The following is a 25,536-nucleotide window of genomic DNA, read 5'->3' as shown; positions in this document are numbered from 1 at the left end:
AAGTGCCTGTTGCCCTTGAGGAATAAATTGCCTATGTTACATTATAGGTTCATAGGATCATAGGTTGGTACTGGGCTATCTGCCCGAAGGCATATATTATCCCAGCCACATTGTGTGGTATTCACCGCCCCTTTAGTAGTTCCGTAGACCCTTGTACTAGCAGCTAGTACCCTTGGCCCCTATCTAGTAGTGCTGTTGGTGTGATCCCCGGTGCGAACTTTCTGTTACCCATCAACTCATCAAGGTTCCTCTTGAAGAGTGATAGTGAGGGGCTCTGTCTTATGTAGATCGGGACCCTGTTCCATAGTAAGGGAAGTCTCTGCGAAAGGAATCTATCCCTCCAGCATGTTCTATTCATTGTTGTGTTGAGGTTTATATCCCTAGAGCATGTAGCTCGAGTAGATTTGGTTTTGCTAAGATGGATCATGTTCAACAATTCTGGGTTGAACATGGCTCTGTATGTTAGACAGAGATCGCCTCTGAGAAAGCGGTATGCAACAGAAAACAGTCTTAGCTTTTTCAATCGTGCTGCATAGGCCAACTGTTTGAGGCCAGTAATCCTCTTGGTTAGGTACCTTTGTGGTCTCTCTAGTTGCTGGAGATACATAGCCAGGTACATTCCAATTGGTGCATTGTACTCAATAATGGGTCTGATGAGGGAAGAGTAGAGGGGCACCATTACATCCTTAGATCTTGATGCGAACCCTTTCGTGATCAGATGGGTCATATAGAAGGATTTTCTAACCACTTTGGCAACATGGTTATCAAAGGAAAGCTGACTATCTACTTGGGTCCCCAGATCCCTTATTTCTTCTTCAGATTTCAGGGGATTACCTCCTATGTTGTAGTTTGTGGGTACTCTGTTTTTTCCAAAGGGGATTACTACGCATTTTTTTGCATTTAGCTTATGACCATGGCTTTGACACCATGCATCAGTTTCATTTAGGCCCTTTTTATTAAAAAAAATAAGCTAGTAATATTGCAATAGGGAATGGATGACAAACTGATAACAGGTTCATAGTTACTAGGTATTGCCTCCAAAGAGGACATTCTCAGGACTGCAGCATCCACCCCTTCAAATGTACAACACAGTACAGTATCAGCAATCCATCTACATACTGTGGAAGTAGAACCCACAGCCTTCTGTATCAAAAGCAAGTATTTTACCTGTTGTGCTACTAAGACAAACAGACTTAGCATAAGCAGCACAAGAAATCTGGAAAAAGCCAAAATGTATTTGGGGGTGGGGGTGGGGACAAAGGCCCAAAAACCAGGCACACATTTTAAACATTGCTTGTATAATCTTGGAAAGTTGCTAGAAAACATTTTCTGTTACCATGCCTTTCCTGAAAGGTAGGAAGACAGAAACTTAAATGGCTATCATTATTTAGTGAAGTCAGTTCTCACACGAGTGCTAAAACTAAAAAAATGGTTAGTTCTAAGTGAAACTTTGAAGAGCAGACTTTATGGTGCCAGGAATAGTACAGATACGTTCAGTGCTAACTTTAGCCCCCCACCCCACCCCCTAAAGGGCCCATCTTTATACTGGAAGAATGCAAAGTTCCTGTAAGCATGACTGCACAGGTAAAAACCACACTCTCCAAAGCCAAGAACATAGCATCCATGGGACCTGACAACTTCCCAGGCTGCGTTCTACATGAACTACAGAACAAACTGGCACCCCACATAAGTACCATGTTCAATTATAGCCTCACCTCAGGCTTTGTACCCACTGAATGGCCCACAGCAATTCTTATCCCACTCCACAAAGGGGGAGCCATCACAGACCCCAGGAACTACCGTCCCATTAGCCTGACAAGCCTGGTCTGCAAGGCCATGGAGCGTATCATTATGGAACTTATAAACAAAGACATTGGTAATCTCCAAACTCTGGACCCCACCCAGTTCAGGTTTGTAAAATGCAGATCATGTCTTCTAAACCTGATAGACTTCTTTGAAGCAGTCACCAAAGCCATTGATGAGGTAAGGTGGTTCACACAGCCTATCTAGATCTCGCCAAAGCTTTCAACACCATCCCTCACTCTGGAATTATAGATAAACTCACTAAATTTGGTATAACTCCCTATGTCACAAGATGGGTTGCCAAATGGCTCATTGACAGAATGCACACTGTGAAAGTAGCAGACTCCAAATCTGACTTCAGACCAGTGACAAGTGGAGTACCACAGGGTTCAGTCCTGGGTCCTCTCCTGTTTGGTATCTACTTCTCTGAAGAACAGGCTAACACAGAAGGTCTTTGGTTAATGAAGTTCGCAGAGGACTGCAAATTAGGAGCCATAATTGAAACTCCTAACAATGTGGACATCCTACAAAAGGGCCTCACTGAGACAGATGCTTGGTGTCAATGCCATGGCCTCAAGCTCAATGCCAAAAAGTGCATTGTCATCTCCTTTGGTAAAAACTCTGTACCCATGAACTATCACATAGGTGGTAGTCTACTTAGTACCAAAAGCGTGATAAGAGACCTTGGGATACAGGTGAACATATTCTCTCCTTTGATAATCACATTGCCACAGTAGTCAGGAAATCCTTCTATATGGTACACCTCATGACAAAAGGTTTCTCATCCAGGAAAAAAGAGGTCACTGTTCCCCTCTACTCATCACTCATTCGACCCATTATTGAGTACAACACCCCTTTTGGTATGTACCTAACAAGACATCTACAACAACTGGCAAGGCCACAGAAATACCTCACAAAGAGGATTACCGGTCTCAAACAGATGCCCTACACAGACCGTCTCAAAAAACTCCAGCTTCACTCCGTTGCATATAGCCTACTCAGAGGCAATCTCTGCCTAACATACAAAGCCATGTCAAACCAAGAGCTGTTGGACATGGTCCACTTAAAGAAATCCCAATATCTCCGAGCTACATGCTCTAGGGACCAAAACCTTCTCATCACAATAAACAGGAATCTATCCCTCCAGCATGTTCTATCTCAGAGACTTTCTATACTCTGGAACAAACTACCTATCTATATCAAACAAAGCTCCTCATTAGCACTCTTCAAGAAAAATCTTAATGACTGGGAGGGAAATAGGAAATTCACCCCAGGGATCACTTCTGTGGCTCTGCTTGACAGGGGCACAGGAAAATAATTTTCTTGGGTGGCAAAAGCCAGGGTACCTTTTTGGCTAGGCTTATATAGGCCCTAGGGCCAATAGCCTAGTACCTACCTATGAACCTATTAACTGATTTGATAGAAAACCACAAATTCTAAGAGGAACAGACCAAAAGTTGTATGAGTCAAACATTACAGACAAGTGGTGGTACGGGTAGGGAATTCACACTCAAACACACACACACACTAATGAGGGGAAGAATAATTAAAATAAACCACTGACTGCTTATTACATAAACTCCTTAAACATTCCAGACAAATGGTGATATGGGTAGGGAATTCAGGCTCAAACACACACACACACACACACACACACACACACACACACACACACACACACACACACACAATAATGACAGGAAGAATAATTATAATAAAGCACTGACTGCTTACATAATCCCACGTAGGAAGAATAAGTCTGCTTCACACAAATAAATAAAGAGGAAAGATTAAATTCTGCTTCACATGCAATGCCGACTATGAATGGAGTGGACACATGGATCTGCTGTTTCTGCCCTGCTTAATAAAGAGGGAAGCACTGCTTAAAAAAAACACTCATCACCACTCTGTCCATAATAACGAGGGAAGCACACACCTGCTTTTAAAATAAACCCACTCTCTGTCCTAATAACGAGCAAAGCACTGCTTAATAAACTACTCTGTCCTAATAATGAGAGGGAAGCACTGAATAAAATAAGTAAAATGCTCTCTCCTCTGCTAGATTTCTAGCGACTACAAACTGTGTTTTAAAATGAAGAATGAGGGAAGCAGAAGCACACAACTGCTTTTAAAATGAAGCCACTCTCTGTCCTATTCCTAATAATGAGGGAAACACTGAATAAAATAAATAACTCTCTGCTCTGCGAGATTTCTGCTGGCTACAAACTTTGCTTTAAAATGAAGTACTGCTTACATAAACCCACTCTGCTGACTATGAATGAAATAATGAGGGAAGTGCTTCACACACAAATAACTCTGCGATTTCTGCCGACTATGAACAGAGTGGACACATGGATCTGCCTTTCCTAAGTGAGCCATTCAATAGATTTTACAACTCAAACCACTCAGTCCTAATAATGAGGGAAGAACTGAATAAAATAAATAACTCTGCTAGATGATTTCTGCTGACTATGAATGGAGTGGACACACAGATCTGCTTGCCCTGCTTAAGTAAGCCACTCAATAGAGTTCACCACTCAAACCTTTCATCAGATTTCAGATTTCTGCCGTTAGCCAACTGGCAGCAATAAATGGAGCAGAGTCAGTGGACCCACACATGGCTCTGCCCTAGCCCTACACATATAGATACACTGACTAATAACTCTGCTTATAAACCAGTCTATTACACACATGCAATAATAATGAGGGAAGCTCTATAGAAACACACAGAAGGAACCTCTCTGCCCTGTACATATTGATACACTACTACACTGAATAATAACTCTACTTGCCGTTAGCGGTTAAATACATACACAGTTATTTTTTCATTATCAGCTGGGCCCATAGTAGATAGCATACAATTCTTTTTTCTTTTCTCATCCTGACCTGTGGCATGTAGTCCCATTCGGGTGCTGGGTGGACGCTACAAAACTTTAAAATTATCGCTCTGCTGCTACATTCCCTCCAAAACAGTTTAAAATAACAGAATAATGAATCGGATGCCATTCACGCACACTCCCATAAGCTGGCGATGCGTGGTGATGTCAGCCATAAATTTAATACAATGCAATACAAAAAAAATAAATAAATGAATGAATAATCCCAAAAAAAAAAAAAAAAAATCGGGAATTAAAGGGGCCACTCAAGAATTCGTGGCACCCCATTATTTTACCCTCAAAACTGGTAAATACCGAGGAATTTGGTATGGTTGAGAGGTATGGTCATGTTTAGTATATATAAATATGCAAATATAGATGTGTACAGTGATAGATAAATATGAAAAGTGTATACATCAGGTATATGTAGCTATACATATGAAACAAATACATATAGAATATATATATATATATATATATATATATATATATATATATGTGTGTGTGTGTGTGTGTGTATGTAAAAAAAAAAATATATATATATATATATATATATATATATATCTACATATATATGCACATAACATGTAGTGGACTCATACGCAGCACCATACCTCCCCACCTCTTAGTGCAAGACTTCTAGACAAAGACTACATAATGGGGGCAATGGGCCAAGACTAGGGACACAATGTACGTCCTACAGTTATAAATGTAAAATGTTGCTGCAGTAATAGGGTTTGTGTCAGCATAGATTTCAGAAGAATGTCAGTTCTGAAACTGAAATGTATGCCATCATTTACTGACAGAAATCCCCATATCATCACAGTGATGTACCACAGAAATGAAAATAATGATTCTGTGCAACAGATCAGAAATATGGGCAATAAATCTGGACAGACTGAAACAACCTGGCCAGTCAGGAGGTATGCTCAGAACCACTTAGTGCAACAAATCTGAATCAGGCCATACAAAGGGGGGCATGAAACTAGGGACATATCACAAATACTGGAGTATATAAGGTTACACAGTTGATGCAGTGACACCCTCCTGTCTGTTGTAACACATATTGAGTGAAATATCCCTTTTCAAAACCACATCACTCCCCACTAGTTAGTGACATACATCTTCACATCATCCCACTGATGTGTCAGAAATGCACAACACATATGGGGGCCAGGCAACAGTACATCTGAAAAATATCTGGATATGACATCACAGTAGGGAAACTACACTGTGCTGCTCGGCATGTCACCAAGCACTGTCTAAACTACAGGCATACTGACACAACAATAACCCAAATCTGTTTTGGAAGTTACACATGTAATTGGAAATATAACAGCCACTACAGGGATGTTATCAACACTGAAAAACAGACACCAGTGTGAAAGTGTATACCTAAAACCAATGTCACCACAGTCACAGTTACATAACAGTAAGCCCTAATGAACGGTATAGTATAACAACTGTGTGGACCAGAATATCTCATCATGTTTGCCACTCACACACACTACCCCTATACATATACAGGCCAGATTGACAGACTATTATGATGCCTGACTGTGGTATGGGACATGTCACAGTCTGGTCCTACAAACATTGACAGCCAACAGACCAACAGACAGTGGAGCAGCATGCACAGTCAGACAGAAAAGAAGCCATGACACATATATCCACCCCCCTCCCCACACAGGCAAACTAACATTGACACACAACACTGCTACACAATCCTGACAGTCCCGTCAAATATTGTCAGACATACATAGACCTCTCAACTTTTCAGAGTCCCACAGAATGTCCAGGCTTTGTCTTCACATATGAGGCCTCTTAAACATAACATGTCTGGCATTCTGATACATCACTGGGATAGTATCAGGAATGAAGGCAATAAATAATGGCATACCCTACCTATCAACATCTTACTGCATGACAGTTGGACAAGGCCTGACATACTTGGTGGACAGAGACCCCAAAACAGGGGTATATGTGAAATATTTCTGTTTAAACTGAGACAGTTGCTGGTGTAACAGGGTATGTTGTGACACATGTCTTCTGAGGGATATGAAGTATGAAACACATATGGCTGATACCATTCACTGACTGCAATCCCCACAGTATGCAACTGATTTTCCAAAGACAGAAAATGTCTGATGAACACACCAAACATGAGAGTTCAAAATCTGGCCATTCTGTGTATAGCCCTACAGTTCACAGTTATATCATCCACATAATGCTGTCAGACTTAAAATATTGCAGAGAAGCCATGTGCACACACACACACCCTGTTAAAGTAGCATTAATTCAACTGTATAACAGCAACACTTACATTCTTTCCCTATGTCTGGATCATTTTCCACCAGTTTGTTGGCCTGTCTCCACAGATGTCATTATAAGAGGTATTTCTAACTACCCTCTGTGATGCTGATGTTTACACACCTCCATGAATTTATCCTCACAGGCAAGATAAAAGGGCAATGTCCACATGAATTACTCAGTTATATGAGTATGTTGCCATGCCATTGGCTATAGGAATAACACCACAGCTGTTCTGAATGCAATTAGCAAGTGTGGGACACCAATTGGTGCACAGGCCATCAGCTGCTCATGAGCATTACCTACAAAAGGCAAGCTGCCATCTATGCAAAACAGGTGTATACCTCATAAAGCTGGGACAGAGAGAGAGAGAGAGAAAGAGAGAAAAAAAGAAAAAAAAATAATCATACAGAATATAGGACAAAGTGGAAATAAAAAAGAACAGGTATGTCAAACAAGTAAGCATGTAATGGAATAAAGTAGGGGTATGTAATAATGGGAAATAGGAGGTCCAACAAATATGTCTTAACAAGACTTTCTGTACTGATATATTGCTGATAAGAACCTATGGCCATAGTATCTGCGTCTGTCTGCAGTCACATAGATCATAGCTCAGGGCCATGAGTCACCCCAGGAAAGGATGTTTCACATATGCCTACTGCTGGGGTGTGTGTTGAACAATACTGACTGTGATATGGCTAGGCCAGCTAATGGGATGTCGTAGATATCCATATGATAATCATGAGTACAACTATGATATACATGCTTGTCTCAGAAATGTGAGGGACCTATACAAGGTATTTGCATTCTGAAATGCTGTTTCAGCTGTGTGTGTTGTACTACTTGGGATATACTGAGCTCATACCATTTCACTGTCTAGTGTTATGCACACTGACCATATGTGTGCCTCATATGTGTAGTCATGTACTCATAGAGTTGTGTCATGTCTGGCAAATCATTGGAAACCTGTGAAGACTGACATTATAACATCCATTTCCCTTTATTTTGGCTGTTCCCATTAGGGGTTGCCACAATGGATCATCTGTCCCCATATCTTACTAGCCTCTGCACCTTGCTCTGTCACACCAACCACCTACATGTTCTCTATCACCACATCCATACTCCTTATCGTAGGCCTTCTTCTTTCCCTCTTACTTGGCAGATTCATTCGTACCATCCTTTTCCCAATATACTTAGCATCCCTCCTCAGCACATCCAAACCAACATAATCCCACTACTCTCTGGCTTTGTCTCCAAACCGTCCAACATGTGCTGACCCTCTAACACACATATTCCTAATCTTGTCAGCCATCACCACACCCACTGCAACTCTCAACATCTTCAACTCTTCCACGTCCAGCTTTGACTCCTGCCTTTTTGTCACTGCCACTGTCTCCAACCCATATAACATAGCTAGTCTCACCGCCCTCTTGTAGACCTTCACTCTCACTCTTAATGGTAGTCGTCTGTCACAAATCAACCCTGACACTCTTGACCACCATCCACATCCTGCCTGTACTCTCATCTTCACCTCACCCCCACACTTGTCATTACTGTGGACTGTTGATCCCATGTATTCAAACTCATCCACCTTTGCAAACTCTACACCCTGCATCCTTGTCATTCCCCTATCCTCCCTCCCATTCATATACATTCTGTCTTAGTCCTGCTGAGCATCATTCCTCTCCTCTCCAGAGCATACCTCCACCTCACTAGGGCCTCCTCAACCTGTTCCCCACTCTAACTAAAGATCACAATGTCATCTGCAAACACCACAATCAGCAGGAACTCCTGTCTGATCTTGTCTGTCAACCTGTCCATCACCACTGCAAATAAGAAAGGGCTCTGAGATGATCATTGATGTAATCCCACCTCCACCTTAAATGCACCTGTCAGTCCCACTGCAGAACTCACCGCTGTCACACTACCCTTGTACATATCCTGTAGCATCCCTACACCGTCACTCCTAACCTCCTCATACAATACACCAACTCCACTCTAGGCACCCTGTCATATGCTTCCTGTACATCTACAAAGACACAATGCAGCTATGTCCATCCTTCTCTGTACATCCCCATCAACACTCTCTGAGCACACATCACATCTGTACTGCACTTTCCTGTCATGAAACCATACCCTCGATCAGTAATCCTCACCTCCCTTCTTAACCTAGCATCCACTGCTCTTTCTCATTACTTCATGCTCTGACTGATCATTGTTATCCCTCCATAGTTAATACAGCTCTGCATAACACCCTCAGTCTTATACCTGGTACACAAATACTTTCTCTCCACTCCTCATGCATCCTCTCACTTGTCAAAATTACAGTGAACAACCTGGTCAAACAGACCACTGCCACTTCTCCTACACACCTCCATGTTTCCACGGGTATGTCATCCATAACAACATCCTTTCCAGTCCCAATCCTCTTCACAGCTATCCTTACTTCCTCCTTGCTAATCTGTAGCACCTCCAGATTCACCATATCCACATCATCCAACCTTCCCTCTCACTCATTCTCTACACTCAACAGCCCCTCAGAGTACTCTTCCCATCTGCTTAACACACTCCCCTCACTTGTGAGTATGTTTCCCTTATCATCCTTTATCAACCTTATGTCCTGCACATCCTTCCTAGCTTGGTCCCTCTGTCAGGTCCAACTCATTATCTGCAGTGCCCAACCTTTCATACAACCCTCCATGTGCCTCAACCTTAGCCTGCACCACCTCTCTCTTTGCCATGCATCTCATCACCTTATACCACTGTCTACTTCCTTCATCACTCTAACAATCCCACTTCTTATTTTCCAACCTCATTCCACAAACAGGTCTTTTTGTCCTCCTTCCTCTGTCCAGATGTCAGACAAATCACCTTTCTAGTTGTCTCCCTTGCTACCTATGCTGTAGTTACCCAGATAATCGGTAACCCTTCACTGCCACCCACTGCCTGTCTTAACCCTTCCCTGAACTCAAACTCACAATCTCCCTATGCAGTTCCCACCATGTGATCCTTGGTGCTGCCATCACACTACTCCCCTACATCATGATCACTAATGTCATCCCACAGACCAACATTCCATGCTGCCTTATTACACTTTTTCTTGTAAACACTTTACAGTCTCCAGTCTCCTTCAAACAGGCCCTCCTGCATAGGAGATAATACATATTTGTGCATAACTATCTACTCTTGTAGGTCACCCTATGCTCTCCTGTCTAGTGAAAGTATATGTGCACCATATCCATGTCCATTCTCCATTGCAAACTCCTCCTCCATCTCATCTTCTGCATTCCTTTGCTTAACAACAGACCTTACCATCACGTCTGCATCCCCCTCTGGCCCCTTCACCAACGTGCCCATTAAAATTTACTCCAGTCACCACTATCTCACCCTTGGGTACAGTCATCACCATGTCATCCAACTCACTCCAATGTTTTCTATCTCATCCATTACACACACAACTAGCAGAGCATATGCACTAACAACAGTGATCATTACACCATCAATTTCCAGCATCATAAACATCACTCCATCTGACACTCTTTTCACATCTAAAAACACTCTTGGCCTGCTTCACCTTCAAGATAACCCCTACACCATTCCCACTCCCATCCACACCATGATAGAACTATTTGGACCCAACTACAATACACCCAGCATTACCAGCCTTCCATCTGGTCTCATGCACACACAATATATCAACCTATCTTCTATTCATCACATCATCTAGCTCTGTCCCTTACCAGTCTCACTGCCAACAGTAACAGTTCTTACCCTCATTAGCACACTACTGGCTTGTATTCTGTTTTCCTGCCATATGTGCATCAGAGATGCTGCAGGGTATGTATGTAAATGAAAAGGCTACTGTGCTATCAAATGTCTCAGGTGTGTTACAGCAATCTTAGGTAAGTGTCACTAATATTGGCCCATTGCTCTCCACCCCATGTATGTGTGGTGTCCTCCAGATGTCCTGCTCTAACAATTTGACAGGAATGACTGAGCAGCAAGAGTGTAAATACAGTGTGAAAGTTGCAGCTCCACAAAGTCCAATAAATTTCCAAAGGACAAGCAAAATTCACCACGAAGTAGATTTTATTGAGAACAAACTGACAATATCAGACTAAGCACACAAATGCTTTCGCCACCAATCCGGCTTCATCAGAGTGCTAACGTATCATCAGCAACTCCTTTCTCTTGCAGATTTCTTTAAAGACATGTAAGCAAGCTTCCTTCCACACACTCATCTAGTTCCCCTGTCCATCCAGAAATGTAAGAACACTGGAAGAGGAAAGCAACCTTGCACACACACACACACACACACACACACACACACACACAGACACACTTTCACATTTGTCAGGTCTGTGATTAGTACTCCTACCTAACGTGTTATTTGTACGATAGTGTTACACAGTTATCACAGGTGCCACAGAGCTTATAGGGTTGAGGCCTGACAAAAGGGACTGCTATCATGTGAGACATCTTCAGGACTGCTAAAATACTGAAAAGGGAAGAATACAGGATTTAAATTAACCCAAAACCTTTCACTTGTATACACACACTTGCCAGGACTGAGATTAGAGCTCCACCTAGCTAGTCACTTGTAGTATACTGTTATGCAGTTTTCACATGTGCCATAGAGCTTATAGGGCTGAGGCCTGATGAAAGGGACTTCTAAGGTGAATGATATCTGCAGGACTGCTAATTTAGGGAAAGAGGAAGTATACTGGCTTTGAATGGACCCAAAAGCTTTAACTTGTACATATACACACTTTCCTATTTGCCAGGACTGAGACTAGAACTCCTACCTAACTAGTTATTTGTACTACTCTGTTACACAGTTATCACACATGCCACAGATCTTGTAGGGTTGAGGCCTGACAAAAGTGACTTCTATCATGTGAGACATCTTCAGGACTGCTAAAGTACTGAAAGGGAAGCATACCAGATTTGAATTAACCCAAAAGCTTTAACTTGTACACACACACACACACACACACACACACACACACACACACACACACACACACACACACACACTTTCACATTTGCCGGAACTCCCACCTAACTAGTCATATGTACTATCTTGTTACACAGTTATCGCACACACAGCACATCTTATAGGGGTGAGGTCTCACGAATGGGACTTCTAAGGTGAATGATATCTGCAGGACTGATAAAGTAGGGAAGGGAAAGGATACTGGCTTTGAATGGACCCAAAACCTTTAAAGTGTTCACACACACAGAAACAGACACACACACACACACACACACACACACACACACACACACACACACACACACACACACACACGTTTACATTTGCCAGGACTGATATTAGAACTCCTATCTAACTAGTATTAGTTATGTATACTATAGTGTTACACAGTTATTGCACATACCACAGAGCTTATAGGGTTAAGGCCTGACTAAAGGACTTCTATGGTGAGAGACATCTCATCAGGACTGCTAAAGTAGGGCATTGGAATGTGCACTGGATAAGGCCTGTTCATTCCTAGATCCTACTGATATTTCTCTAAGTGTATGAGCATGCCCAGTGTGACCTTATAGAGTACATGTGGGACTAAATTCCAGGGATTGTTGTACTCCAGTCCAGTTTGTTTTATGCTACAGCCATACCTCTCAACTTGTCAGTGCAGGATATCAGGAGATAGTCTATCAAAATGGGGTGGCAATGTGCCATATGGTGAGTGTGACTATTTCTCTCAGTAATGTATGGGTTGCTAGTGTTACATGGCTTATTTTTGCAGATGTCTGACATATATGCCATTTGACACTGTCATGTATTGTTTCAGTACCTCATGACATACCTCCTCAGAGCATGACAGTGATTTCCCAGGGGAATACAGGATGGATGATGCACACACCAGGATTATTGGGCAAATGCTAGGCATTCCTAGCACAATCCAGCCTGTTCAGAGATGTGCCTATAAACAACTGACTGCTGGTGCTGTGGAAACAGTCTGGCACCTTGGTAGTATTTTACAATGGTGGAATCTCTGTGCATATCTGTTCTGGCTTGGTCAAATTTCCAGTCCATGCTTGGGTAATATAAGTCTGACAGGATGAGGGTGACAGGCAGACTCCGACTTGATTTGTAGGGGATAAGATATGTAGGGGGGGAGTCTTGGGTCACATATGTTTGCCTATAGCTACCAGCACTTTGCATATATGTTTTCTTAAAGATTGACTGCACTTGGAGGGTCTTCTGTGAGCCAGACTGTTTGACCAGCCTGGAGGTGTGTGTTTGAATTACATATATGTATGGCCCACTTCATTTTGCTTCAATGGTCACATTTTGGGGTCAGGATTTTGCATCGGATGAGTAATCAGGGAAGGGTGTGTTACTCACCATGGCTGTGAACTAGGGTTCTCTGTGTGTAGACATGTCACCATCTACCAGGGTTAGGACTGCCTGCAATGAGTGCATTCTCAGGTATAGACTCCTAGCCCTGCTTGTCAACTGTACAGAATATCACAGAATATCCGGATCCATGACTCATATATCTTGTTGGTTACCCAAACAATGTAGTATTCAAGGAAAGTGTTTTTGACGTTAGAGATTATTGATTGTTGACATTGCAGTTGCAGACCTTGTACCCATCAGACATTCCATGCTGCTACAATCATTCCATCCACCTTATAGCATTATTAGAACAGTATTTCAAAGATGTCCTTCTGTTTGGACCTTTGTCACTCCATTATTCCTGGCTTTGTCCAGATTTCTGGCTCTTTGACACTGGCAGGTTTTCCCAAGCAGTTAGCAGCATGGCCTTTCTTTGCATTTTGTACACTGAGTTATGTTGGTGTTAAGGACCCCATGACACTCCCTTAAGGCCTGTAGGCTGGATGTGACAGATGCAGGCCATGTGTAGAAAGGCAGTGCATTCTGATGAACATATGTTCTCAGGCTGCCAGCAGTGGACAACCCGGGGATGGTACCAGTAGGTTGACTGTGGGTGTTACTAACAATTGCTTTCTATTTGCATTGAACCATCACTGTAGTTGATGTCTGGATGCTGCTTAAGGCTAAGGACATGCTACTGCTTTCAATGGGAGTATGGGGAGCACATTTGTACACAATGCACATTTGCAGAGTCTGTGCTGATATATGCTTAACGTTTTGGTCCCATGTAGTATAGTGGCGAACCCTAGCTTTCAGACTACTGGCATAACAGTATCAACCATAGGTCAGATTGTTCTGGCATTAACATTTGTAGTTTCAGACTTCTTACCTTTCAAGGCTATACTGCCAGTCAGACTTGCTGTGATATCACTGTGCAAGAGTTTGTAGATGGGGATTTCATGGATGTCACCATGTAGGGACTTTTAGGTTCATAGGTGTGTACTAGGCTATGGAGCCTTTACAAGCCCAGCCCTTAGGATTACCCTGGCATCATGCCACCTGACCCTAGTTTCTGGGTCTATGTCATATAATCGAACTTCCAAAATTTCGAACGCCATATGTTCGAATTTGGAAGTTCGAAATATGACAACAACGAAACCCCAGAACAGAACTGTTCTGAAAAACACACACACAACACAAGCACACCAAACACCTAATAAACCTACACTACACCTTACATACACAACTATCTATGCACTAACCTTAACTCAAGCCCTAACCCTAAGGTCCATCATTATCGCACACTTACCTTATCCGCACCATAACCCTAAAGTCCACCACTATCGCAAATTTACCTTACCTGTGCCCTAACCCTAAAGTCTGTCACTATCTCACTCTTACCTTACCCGTGCCCTAACCCTAAAGTCCGTCAATCATGCACACTTACCTTATCCACACCCTAACCCCATCACACTCACACACTTACCTTAACCCAGTCCGAATCATTTGCACCACAGTATAGAAAATGTCGAAGCCGCAGAAACAGCCAACCAAATTCTTTCCCTAGGAAAGAAATTGAATTTCCGCAGCTTTGACATTTCTATTTTTTGAAATTCAAGAAACAAAAAATATGGTAGGTGTCAAATTAAACCAGTAAACCAAAATGCTGACACCAACGGTCCACAGGAAATCCAAGTTTATTGCCAGAAAGTCACAAAAAGGACCAACTGCACCACACGAACCACAAAAGTAAACACTAACGCTTCCAAATCACGTTTTCGTCACCAACTTCTTCAGAAATACAAGGAGTTCTGTTAAGAGCACAAATTTATAGCATGACAAGTTAGCAACCAACCAATGAAAAATGATCATTGAAAATTTGAAAAAAAAAATATATATATATATATATATATATATATATATATATATATATATATAATGAAAATTTAAATCTAATAATAATTGTAATAACACTGTTATTTGTAACTGCTTGGTCAAAATGAAACTTCCCACTGTTAAAATAGTAAATGACAAGAAAATAGGTAAAAATACATGAGTGTATATGTTTTAAATAAAAAATCTTCCAAACGGAGTCATTACGTAAAAGTGTGTGCATAATTTGATCTAACAAACATTTACCATAATCATATTGTGACTTTTTAGGTGTTTTGACACACTGTTTTAACCTTTGATGGCCAGGGTTTTTATGGTAAATGTTTGTTAGGTCAAATTATGCACACACTTTTACGTAATGACTCCGTTCGGAAGATTTTTTATTTAAAACATATACATTCATGTATTTTTACCTATTTTCTTGTTATTTACTATTTTAACAGTGGGAAGTTTCATTTTGACCAACAGTTACAAATAACAGTGTTATTACAATTATTATTAGATTTAAATTTTCATTATATATATATGTATATTTTTTTCAAATTTTCAATGATCATTTTTCATTGGTTGGTTGCTAACTTGTCATACTATAAATTTGTGCTCTTAACAGAACTCCTTGTATTTCTGAAGAAGTTGGTGACGGAAACGTGATTTGGAAGCGTTAGTGTTTACTTTTGTGGTTCGTGTGGTGCAGTTGGTCCTTTTTGTGACTTTCTGGCAATAAACTTGGATTTCCTGTGGACCGTTGGTGTCAGCATTTTGGTTTATTTATTTTTTGAAATTCCCCATTCGATCTTCCAGGACTCACCATTTAGGATGGTCGATTAAATAACAGGAACCCTAGTTTCCAGTGCCTCTGTATAGTAGCATCAATGGAGTGATCCCCGGGTGAATTTTCTGTTTCCCATCCACTTTCTGTATGGTATTCTACAGCTGCTCTGCTGGGTGAGGCTGGGGGTGAGTATTGCTCCCCCTCTTTGACATCCATGCATGTGACCTATGACCTCCAAGTTATTTGCCTCAACACATATACTGCAGTGGTATTTGTCACCTAGGGCAGTACTGCATGGTGTGGGTAAGCTAGTACTGGGAATACACTTCCCTGCTGTCCCATGGAGCTGTCAATTGTCTGCTGCTATCCCAGTAAGCCACTCCATTCCCTTGCATGCTTGATTCAATACCATAGTTATGGCTATCAGAACATTCCACTCCATTCATTTATTTTGTTAGGGAGACTGCCTTACCTTGTGCCCGAGGCTGTTGTGAGGATGGTGCTTGAGGGCTGACTATGTTGGATGCATGTAGTAAACTGCCTATACATGGTAAGGTATAGGTGGTGTGATGTTTGCCATCCATTTTACTGTGTGTGTGTGAGTCAGAGAGAGATATCAGTCCCTGGGTGTCTACAGTGTCAGTGTATGTGCTATGTATTGCCACTTTGCCAAGGCCAGGGAATACTGGGCATGCCTCCATCTGCCTACAGGGGCAGGTTTGGGATGTTCCTCCCCTTAGTCACTCTGTGCCTGTGGTGACCTTGGCAATGGTGGGGGGCTGTGTGGCCCTTCCCCATTTTGTTCCTGCTGCAGCTGTTTCCTCAGGATCATATTGTGTAGCATGGCACATACCATGAATATATGTGCACATGTGGCTGGAGAGTACTGCAAGACTCCACTGAATATATCTAGGCAGTGGAAACCATGACTTGAGCATCCCAAACACACACTCTGTTTTGATTCTTGTTTGTGCATGTGCCTCATTATGGCTTTCTTGTTCAGGTGTGTTTGCATTTCTGATGGGTGTCATCATCAATGGCTCCAGTGCAGAGCCACCATCCCCCACCAGATGGCCATAGGGAATGTCCCCACTGGCAAACGTCTGGCACAGCTGTGATGAATGCCAGATGTGGGAGTCATGATAGCTTCCAGGGCTGCCAGCACACACATTCATGATAATGCTCTGGGCATCTCACATAACCTGGCAGTTGATGGAGGGGAATCCCTTGTGGTTTACATAGACCCTACCCTGTTCAATAGGTTGTGCTTTGATGTGGATGTGAGTGCAGTCTATGGTACCCAGTACCTCAGGGTAGTCTGCTACATGGTGGAAAAGACACATATTGCTGGTCCTCTCCTCATGGGTGCTGGGGAAGTGAATGTGCTCAGCGGCATGTGCTCGCATGGCATCCAGGAACTGGTGGAGTATCCTGGACGCTGATGCCTGTGAGACCCGCATGATATCCCCAGTTGCTCTTTAGAAAGTACCTGTAGCTAGTATTCTTAAGGCTACACTGGGATGGGTTCCCCTCTGTTGGTTCTGTGTCTGAGGTGAGGCCGGCACAGCTCAACAAGTTGCTGAAGTATGTCCCTGTCCACCCTGTAGTGCTCTACTATCTCCAGATCATGTCGGCCCTGGTTGGTTACCTTGGGTCTAAACACTCTTCTCTTCCTCCTCAGTCTGAGTTGGTTGTCAGCATTTTTATCCTCATCACCATCAGTCTCCTGCACATACTTATAGATCAGAGCAACAGCAGCCACTAACATGTTTTGTCAGTTCTGTCAGTTTAAAATTCCCCCATATGTATACAACATTGGTGTAGAATATGTGGGAAAAAACAGACTGAAATGCATAAGCATAGTTCATAGTGGTGTGCTGGGCTGCTGCCTTTGTAATTGGCTGATTCTGATACATTCCACCTGCCAGCTATACTAGTTCTCCTTAATTGCCTTCCTTCTGCTCTTTCTCCTTCCCATTTATCCCTTGTTTTAAGCCCAGAGGCACACCGCACATACCCAGTGCTGAAATGTACACAGTTCTTCTATTTCCTCTCTCTCTCTCTCTTTTTTCTTTTTGTTTAAAACCCAGTGTGCACCATGCACACCTGTTTAGGCAATGTAAACAGTGATAAGCAACCTCGGACACACACCCTTCCTTAGCTTTGCTTAGTTAAGGGCAAACATGGGCCACAGAGCTCCAATGTGCATACAGCAAGCATGACACACTCCCTTTTCATGTTGTCTGCTCTTCCTGCCTACACTCTTCTGTTCTTGCACCTACACAGTTAAGTGCAGTGTGTGGACTTAGAATATTTTGTGATTCAGTATAATTCCCCTCATTTGTATACCCCATTGCCTTAGTCCATCGTTACTGCACAAACATGGACCCTTTCCCCAACAGGGAACAACCACTGTTCCCTGGTATTGTTTTGATTCTACATGCCATTGACTATAATGGCAAAATGCAGATTTGACCTACAAATGTTTTTTCACATTTTTCTTTTATTTTCTGCACTAATCTGTTTGGGAGCCACTGCCCTATGCTTAAACGGCTGAGATCGGCCAAAAAAAATAAACATTTATTTTTCTAAAAATAACCTATTGTTAATGACACTTGCCATATATTTGGCCATTGGCATTCTCAGAGGTTAGTGTACATGCTGTTATTGGAGCTGTCATGGCTCCGATAACATTTTTGCAGAAATGTATTCGGCTAGTAGCCACATACATTCCTGCACCTTACACTGTTCCTGCATGGTTACATGCCTGCTTCCTGAATCACCATTTTACCTCATTTGCATGGTTTTCACCAGCAAATGAGGTAATTAGCATTCTACATGGCTTTCCATGCAGGAACACTGTCGGCAGGCTCATGCACATCAGATGGGCGCTTTCCTGAATCACTCGGCAGACATATTCTGTGCAGGAGCAGCTACACTGTTCCTGCACTGACATTTTGTTTAATGAATCCCAGCCCATATCATCTCCTACTGTTTTCTCTGGTAATCCCAAAATTCTTATATGATTTCTTCCTTCACGATTTTTCAGATCACCTACTTTTTCCAATAGCCAAGTATTACATTTTAAAGACTCTGCCTAAGAATCATTTTATTTAATATGATGATCAGTGTCAATTAATGAATACTCAAGATTTGAAACGTGTTTATAGTTGTTGATATAAGTCCTTAATATCTGCTTGTTTGAGACTATTTTCTTTAACTTCCAAGAGATTGTCTTGAAAATCATCCATTTCAGTTGATAAATCTTGTAAAGATTAAATTGCTTGATGTAATTCTTTCTTGAGAGAAGAGTCTGAATGGTTGTTCTTAGAGCTGCTCCTTCTTTCTTGTTAGAAGATTTGAATCACAGCTTCTGTCTTCTTCAAACTGAGCATGCCCACAGTGACTACCTCTTTTTGGTATGGGGACAGTTGCCTGCTAGAGCCTCCTGTGACCCTTAATTCCACAGCCACCAACCATTTTGAACCTGGTCTCCACGCAGACCTCTACCTACATTCCATCATTCTTAAAGAGGCGCACACGTAACTGTAAACATACCCCAGTCACATTTTCTCCCATCCCTAATACTGCAGCCAATCAGACCTTAAGCAACCCTCCCCCTGCATTCCAATAGGCTCACTTCAGAGATCTCAACTTTTACCAACAGAATTTGGAACAAAGTGAAAAAATAACTAAGAAAAAGGCCCCAAATTTGGGACACATTTTAAATATTGGCACTATTATCTTAGAAATTCTCAAAATGGTTTCCAAGTTCAGGAGGAATGGAAAAAAAAACTTTGAAAAACATCAGGGGGGTGTCCTTACAAAATAGAGACAATTGAGAGGTCTGGCTGTTCTATGAGTTCTCTTACACACCCACCCAACATTATCCTCCCAGTTGTTGTTGTATCTTTCGGCTTTTCCCGGTTAGGGGTTGCCACAGCGGAACTCCGGTCCGCTACTGATTGGCAGTAGATTTTTACGTACCAAGTTGCCAGCCCTGACGCATAACCTTCAACGAAGGTACACATATTCATGCATGTCTCCACATAGAAGACGCTTTAGCTGAGAATCGAACAGGACAACGTTTTACTGCGAGGCGACAACGCTACCGCAGCACCACCACCGCAGTACTACCTTCAATCTATTGCCTAGTTTTAAGAAATATTTTTTTTCCTCTTACCGTCACATCACTCCCTTCTAACTACTACCCAGTTTTATCACAATTTTTCTTTTTCACTTCACATTCACTTGGCCTCTTTCATCTCCTGCTATCTGAATAGTTATGTGCTGTGTTGTTTGCTGCCATTGTATTTTCTCATGTGCACACCACGCTTTAAGGGAGGTATCATGCATTTCTGAAGATTGTATATGTGACTGTGTGTATGTATGTATTAAAATATATAAATTCAGACGTGACAAAAACACCAAGTACAACTCAGGGGATTTTTCCTGCATGTTTTTTTTTTTGGTAAAACATAACATCTAACGAGTGTTCAAAGTACCACAAAATTGTGCTTGTTTCACATGCTAGCAAGGTAATGTTCAAGATCCACCTCTGCACCCCAATACACACTCCTTCTTTTTGTCTTGCACACCAACCCAATGTTATCCTCCCAATACTACCTAGTTTTAAAAATGTTTTCCTCTACCTTCACATAACCTCCCTTCTAACTACTGCCATGTTTTAACAAGTTTTCTTTTAACTCTTCACTTCACTCCTCTTATCTCATCTCACTCAATTTTATTTGTAATTACTCCATCTACAATGCTGCAGCCTTACTCATAACCTTTCTTCCTTTAGTAAGGAACAATTCATTGCACTAAAATCAGTCAGCTGGTGAGCTCTGCAAACCTTTTCACTTCATGAAGCTGTTGCTTGTTCAACTCATTATTCCATAATGTACTAAATGAACTAACCACAGTAAGAACCAAAAGAATTAGATTGAACACTGCACTCTAGCTCTCAAAAAGTGTTAAATTGATCACGAAAGACACACATATAATCTGAAAAAAATGGAAGCAAGTTAAAAAAACAGATCTGCTCATCAGCACTATAAATGTCTCAGAAACTTCACTAAAAATCAAATCAAAACTGAAAAAATACTATATTAATATACACCAACACACCCTGCACCTACTTCATCTAGTTATACTGACAGCATAGCCAGAAAATTCTATACCTACTTCATTCAGATAGTAACGTCTCTTGTTAAATCTTTGGCATAAGCAGACACAGGTTGCTCTGCTAACTTCTTAGAACCAAAACCCTTGTACTCAAACAAATCTCAATTCCTACAATCAAAAAATATTTCTATCCTTAAAAACAATCGCCCTTGCTCCCGATAATATGTCATCTGAGTATTTCAAAACTTCTGCTGATGCCATAGCTTTTCCTGTCTCTATCTTAATAAACCTCTTCATCACAAAAAGCTATGTCTCATCCTTATGGAAAGGTACTGCTGTCTTCCTCTCAATAAAGGTGGAAACTCAAATGAGCTCTGCAACTTCAGGCCTGAGGCCATATTGTCTCCACTTTCAAAAATTCTGGAGAAATGCATCCAACCTCAACTCTACAGCTTTCTCACTGACAACTGTCCCATTTCCCCTTCACAAAATGGTGTCCATCCTTTTCATGGTTCATATACAGCCTTAGTATTATAACATCTGTTAACCAATATCTAAAAATCTGGCAACTTAGTCACAACACTTTTCTTAGATTTTTTTCAAAGCTTTTTCACATGGTATCCCACCAAAAATTGCTTCACAAACTACCTTTCCTAGGAGTACATGAAACTTAATGATCTTGGTTCTCCAACTACCCCTCAAATAGGCAAAAGGTAATGAAATGGCAAAATGACATCTCCTTTTTCTTTCCGATTACAGTTGGTGTCCCTGAAGGATCCATGTTAGGTCTCCTATTGTTCAATCTCCACCTAGCTTCTAAGCAAGCCACTGTCATACAATATGCAGAAGACTCAACAATCATCTGTTTTGCTAAAAGCATGTATAAATTAACTCACCCAAGAGTATTTCTCCATGATAGAGGTCTCGCTGGTTAATGCACAGCTTCTCCATAACCACAAAAAAATTATCCTATTTACCGAAAAGAATATAGCTGACTATAAAAATATTTTTAATATCACCAATATAGAACTAGTAAATCAAACTAAACTTCTTCTTCTTGCTTTTCCTGGTTAAGGGTCACCACAGCAGATCACCTGTCTGCTCATGAATGGCAGTGGAGTTTTACAGTGTTGAGTTGCCAGCCCGGCACCCAACCTTCCTCAGAAGGCACACACATGCACACACTCATGCATAGGGCCAATTTAGTGTCCAATCCACCTACAGCATGTCTTTGGGATGTGGGAGGCAACTGGAGCACCCAGAGGAAACCCACGTGACCACAGGGAGGACATGCAGACTCCGCAAAGGAGGCACCCCAGCCGAGAATTGAACCGGAGAACCTCTTGCTGTGAGGTGACAATGCTAACCGCTGCACCACAGCAGCTGGCCAAATCAGGCAAAACTTGTAGGAGTCAATATTGATGAAAGCTTAAAAACTGTTCATCACATAAAACAAGCAATAAAAACACCCACTAAAAGTTATGTTCACTCTGTAGGGTCAAACTATACCTCACATATAATGCCAGGAATCTCATTCCTACACTACTTTATGCTGCTTCTATCTTAATTAACCAATAATACACTCAACCATCACTCTTGGGACAGTGCTATAATAAGGTAGCAACATTTTCTGTCGGTCATCATTACAGGACACATTATTGTCTGGCCTTAAAAAACTTCATTGGTTACAGCTATTACCTTACACTTTTCCAACTAGACAGTTCCCACAGTCTCATCCATTATCCATAAAAATGCCCTAGTTTAAAAAAAACTATTATTAATCTTTATAACCCAGGTAGACAGATGAAATCCCTTGAAAAAAATTATATTGACTGTTACAGAAGCTAACATCTCATCTAGTGACTCTTTCTACGCTTCTTTCTTAGCCAAAATCTTGAAGGCCTTTCTTCTCAGTCTGTGGAACACACTAAAAAACAACTATTTTAAAGCACAAACAAGAGAATGCTTAAAAGATACCTGCCTGTGTACACACTCGACTTCTGGATGATAACTGTCCTGCCCCTCACTTTTTTCCTATTTTTCCAAGCACTAAATCTTCAGTTATTGGTTCAAAATCTCCTTTCCCTATACCTTTCCCTCTTCTTCGTTCTACCTCTCCTAAAATATCCAATCCTCCATTTCTTCCTTTTCTCTCCTTCTACCAAATTCCTTTCCAAATATGTTGCATAGCTCTTCACATTGATGCTGCTATTAATTAATGATATTCTGTTTAAATGTATATTTGATGATTACTTGTATATCTCTGTTTACTATTTTTTTAAGTAAAGTTATAAGAAATAAATAATAAATTAATAGCAAATTTGATAGTTGAGGTTCAGATGCATGATATTATTAATACTGTGCATATCATAAGATGCAGGTTAATGAATTATACTTGTTGATTATGAAATAAGTAATCTTGCCCCTTACAGTATGTGGTATTCTTTTCCTATATGCAGACTATCAGGTTTCCTCCAGATGGAATTGAATCTATTAATTTCCCCATACTGTTTATCTCTAACACAAACACTAAATGTATTTGCTAATATATTGTAGATGTCTAACTGGTCCACATAGGTTTTGCCATGTAGTATGAGTTCTGTACATTGCTAAGTTTTGTTTCTTAGTTTAATGACATAACTAAAGAAGGCTTTATAATTGCCCTTGGTTTCAGATTCCACACTGAATTCATGTGCTGCATTAATAAATCTAGTAGTCTTTTTTAAATTCTTAGACAAATTTATAATATTTTCCTTGACTTAGGGGTCTTTAGATTTGCTGTTATCCCTAATCACTATTTCTCTTTTATTGTAGATTTTATTTATGCCAGTGGACCATTAGGGCAGTTTGCTTTTAAATTTCCTACTGCATGTGGATCATGATGGGACTGCCAGTTCTATACATTATCTTATGTGGGTATAAAACTCTTTAGCAACTCTGTCAAAACTGTAAAGTTTCTGACTAATCAAATATCATATAACAAATACAATACATGCACCGATTTACCTCAACTGATTCTCCATTTGGATGTCCCTGTCTCATTACCAAGCATTTAGCATCAACATCATCAGGACTAGATCGCTGCTCTGCAAATACCAGGAAAGTACTGGTAGATTTAATAAAGATCAAAGATGGGATCCGGTATGTAATGCCATCTGCCTCTTGCTGGAATAGAATAGTCTTCTCTGGTACTGCCATGTTTGTCAAGCTTCTAAGCAGAAAAAGAAAACGTGACAAACTATTCTTTGCATACAATCAGTGTCTCAACTGTCTCACATTAACGTGGAATAAGAAATTATTCAGTATTCACCAGAAAAAATAAAACAAGCACTCACACTTATAAAACAAAAAGTAAAATATCGGGATGATAGTGAAGGAGCTTCCCATGTCCAATATAACCTTATAGTTAATTACATTAAAAAAGAAACATGTTGTTGGGTCATGAGATTGAAAAATCATTTAATTCTATTTGCTTTGCAATTTAATTTGATGTTCACTTTCATGAAGTGACTGTTAAGACAGAATTTTCAAAATGTCAATGGCTTATTCATATACCATTTGAGAGAATTTTAACTTCAAGCAATAGGAGAAATAGAACGTGTTGTTTCTCGTATAAGCAGTGCTTTGATCTAAAAATCACAAATTATAATAGGGCTCAGAAAAGTGTGAAGTTTAGTATAAAAAGTCATTTAAAAGTCATGTGCAATGCACAGGCTTTGAAAGCCATTATATAAAACATCCTTGTAACAGAGAACAAAGTTTAGAGTGAAATCAGACAATCATATACCAAAAGGTTCTTTCTTCATGTTTTAAGCCTGAACAAACATGAAGGCTTAGAGAGTCAGAAGCATAATTATAAATCCTAGTACTACTACATATGAAAAAATATATAGATCTTCATCTCAGTCACATACTACTCTATTCAGGGAAGGAGAAAATTGCCTGGGGAATGATTCATAGACATATTGCATGCTGCACAGAGCTAACACAAAGAAAAATGCATGGAAAATGCTAATATGTGATTAAAAAATAACATTGTACTGTTCACATACAAATGACTTAAGGCAGTTGAAACAATCTCCCTGGTGTCTAGTGTTAGCACAGTGGAGTAAAGTGTTACTTTCTGTGCAGTACAGGGTTGGAAACACTCCCCATTTTTTTCTTTAACTTTTTAAGTGACTTAGAATAATACTTAAAGGATATCCTTGGTGTTTAGGGCACCCATATACTGTCTGTGCAGCAAAACTGTTGTTCTATAAAATTTTTAAAGGACTTAAAATAATACTTAAAGAGAATCCCATGTGTCTAATGACCCCAAATCTAATATTGCAGAACGTGTTTGTTTGTCTAAGGGAGTTTAGAGGTATGACAACCCCTACACACATGCACTC

General features: G+C 40.8%; 1 pseudogene; it reads right to left on the bottom strand.

Moving 5' to 3' along the window:
* The window catches only part of LOC122802242, a 156,503-nt pseudogene extending 132,160 nt beyond the window's left edge, over nt 1-24,343 (bottom strand).
* Between the last annotated feature and the right edge of the window lie 1,193 nt (nt 24,344-25,536).

Source organism: Protopterus annectens, chromosome 5.part0 (assembly GCF_019279795.1).
Source record: "Protopterus annectens isolate FY-2018-M chromosome 5.part0, PAN1.0, whole genome shotgun sequence".
In the NCBI taxonomy this organism is placed as follows: Eukaryota; Metazoa; Chordata; order Ceratodontiformes; family Protopteridae; genus Protopterus; species Protopterus annectens.
Note: the sequence above shows the minus strand (reverse complement) of the source record. Positions and strands in the feature narration are given on the sequence as shown.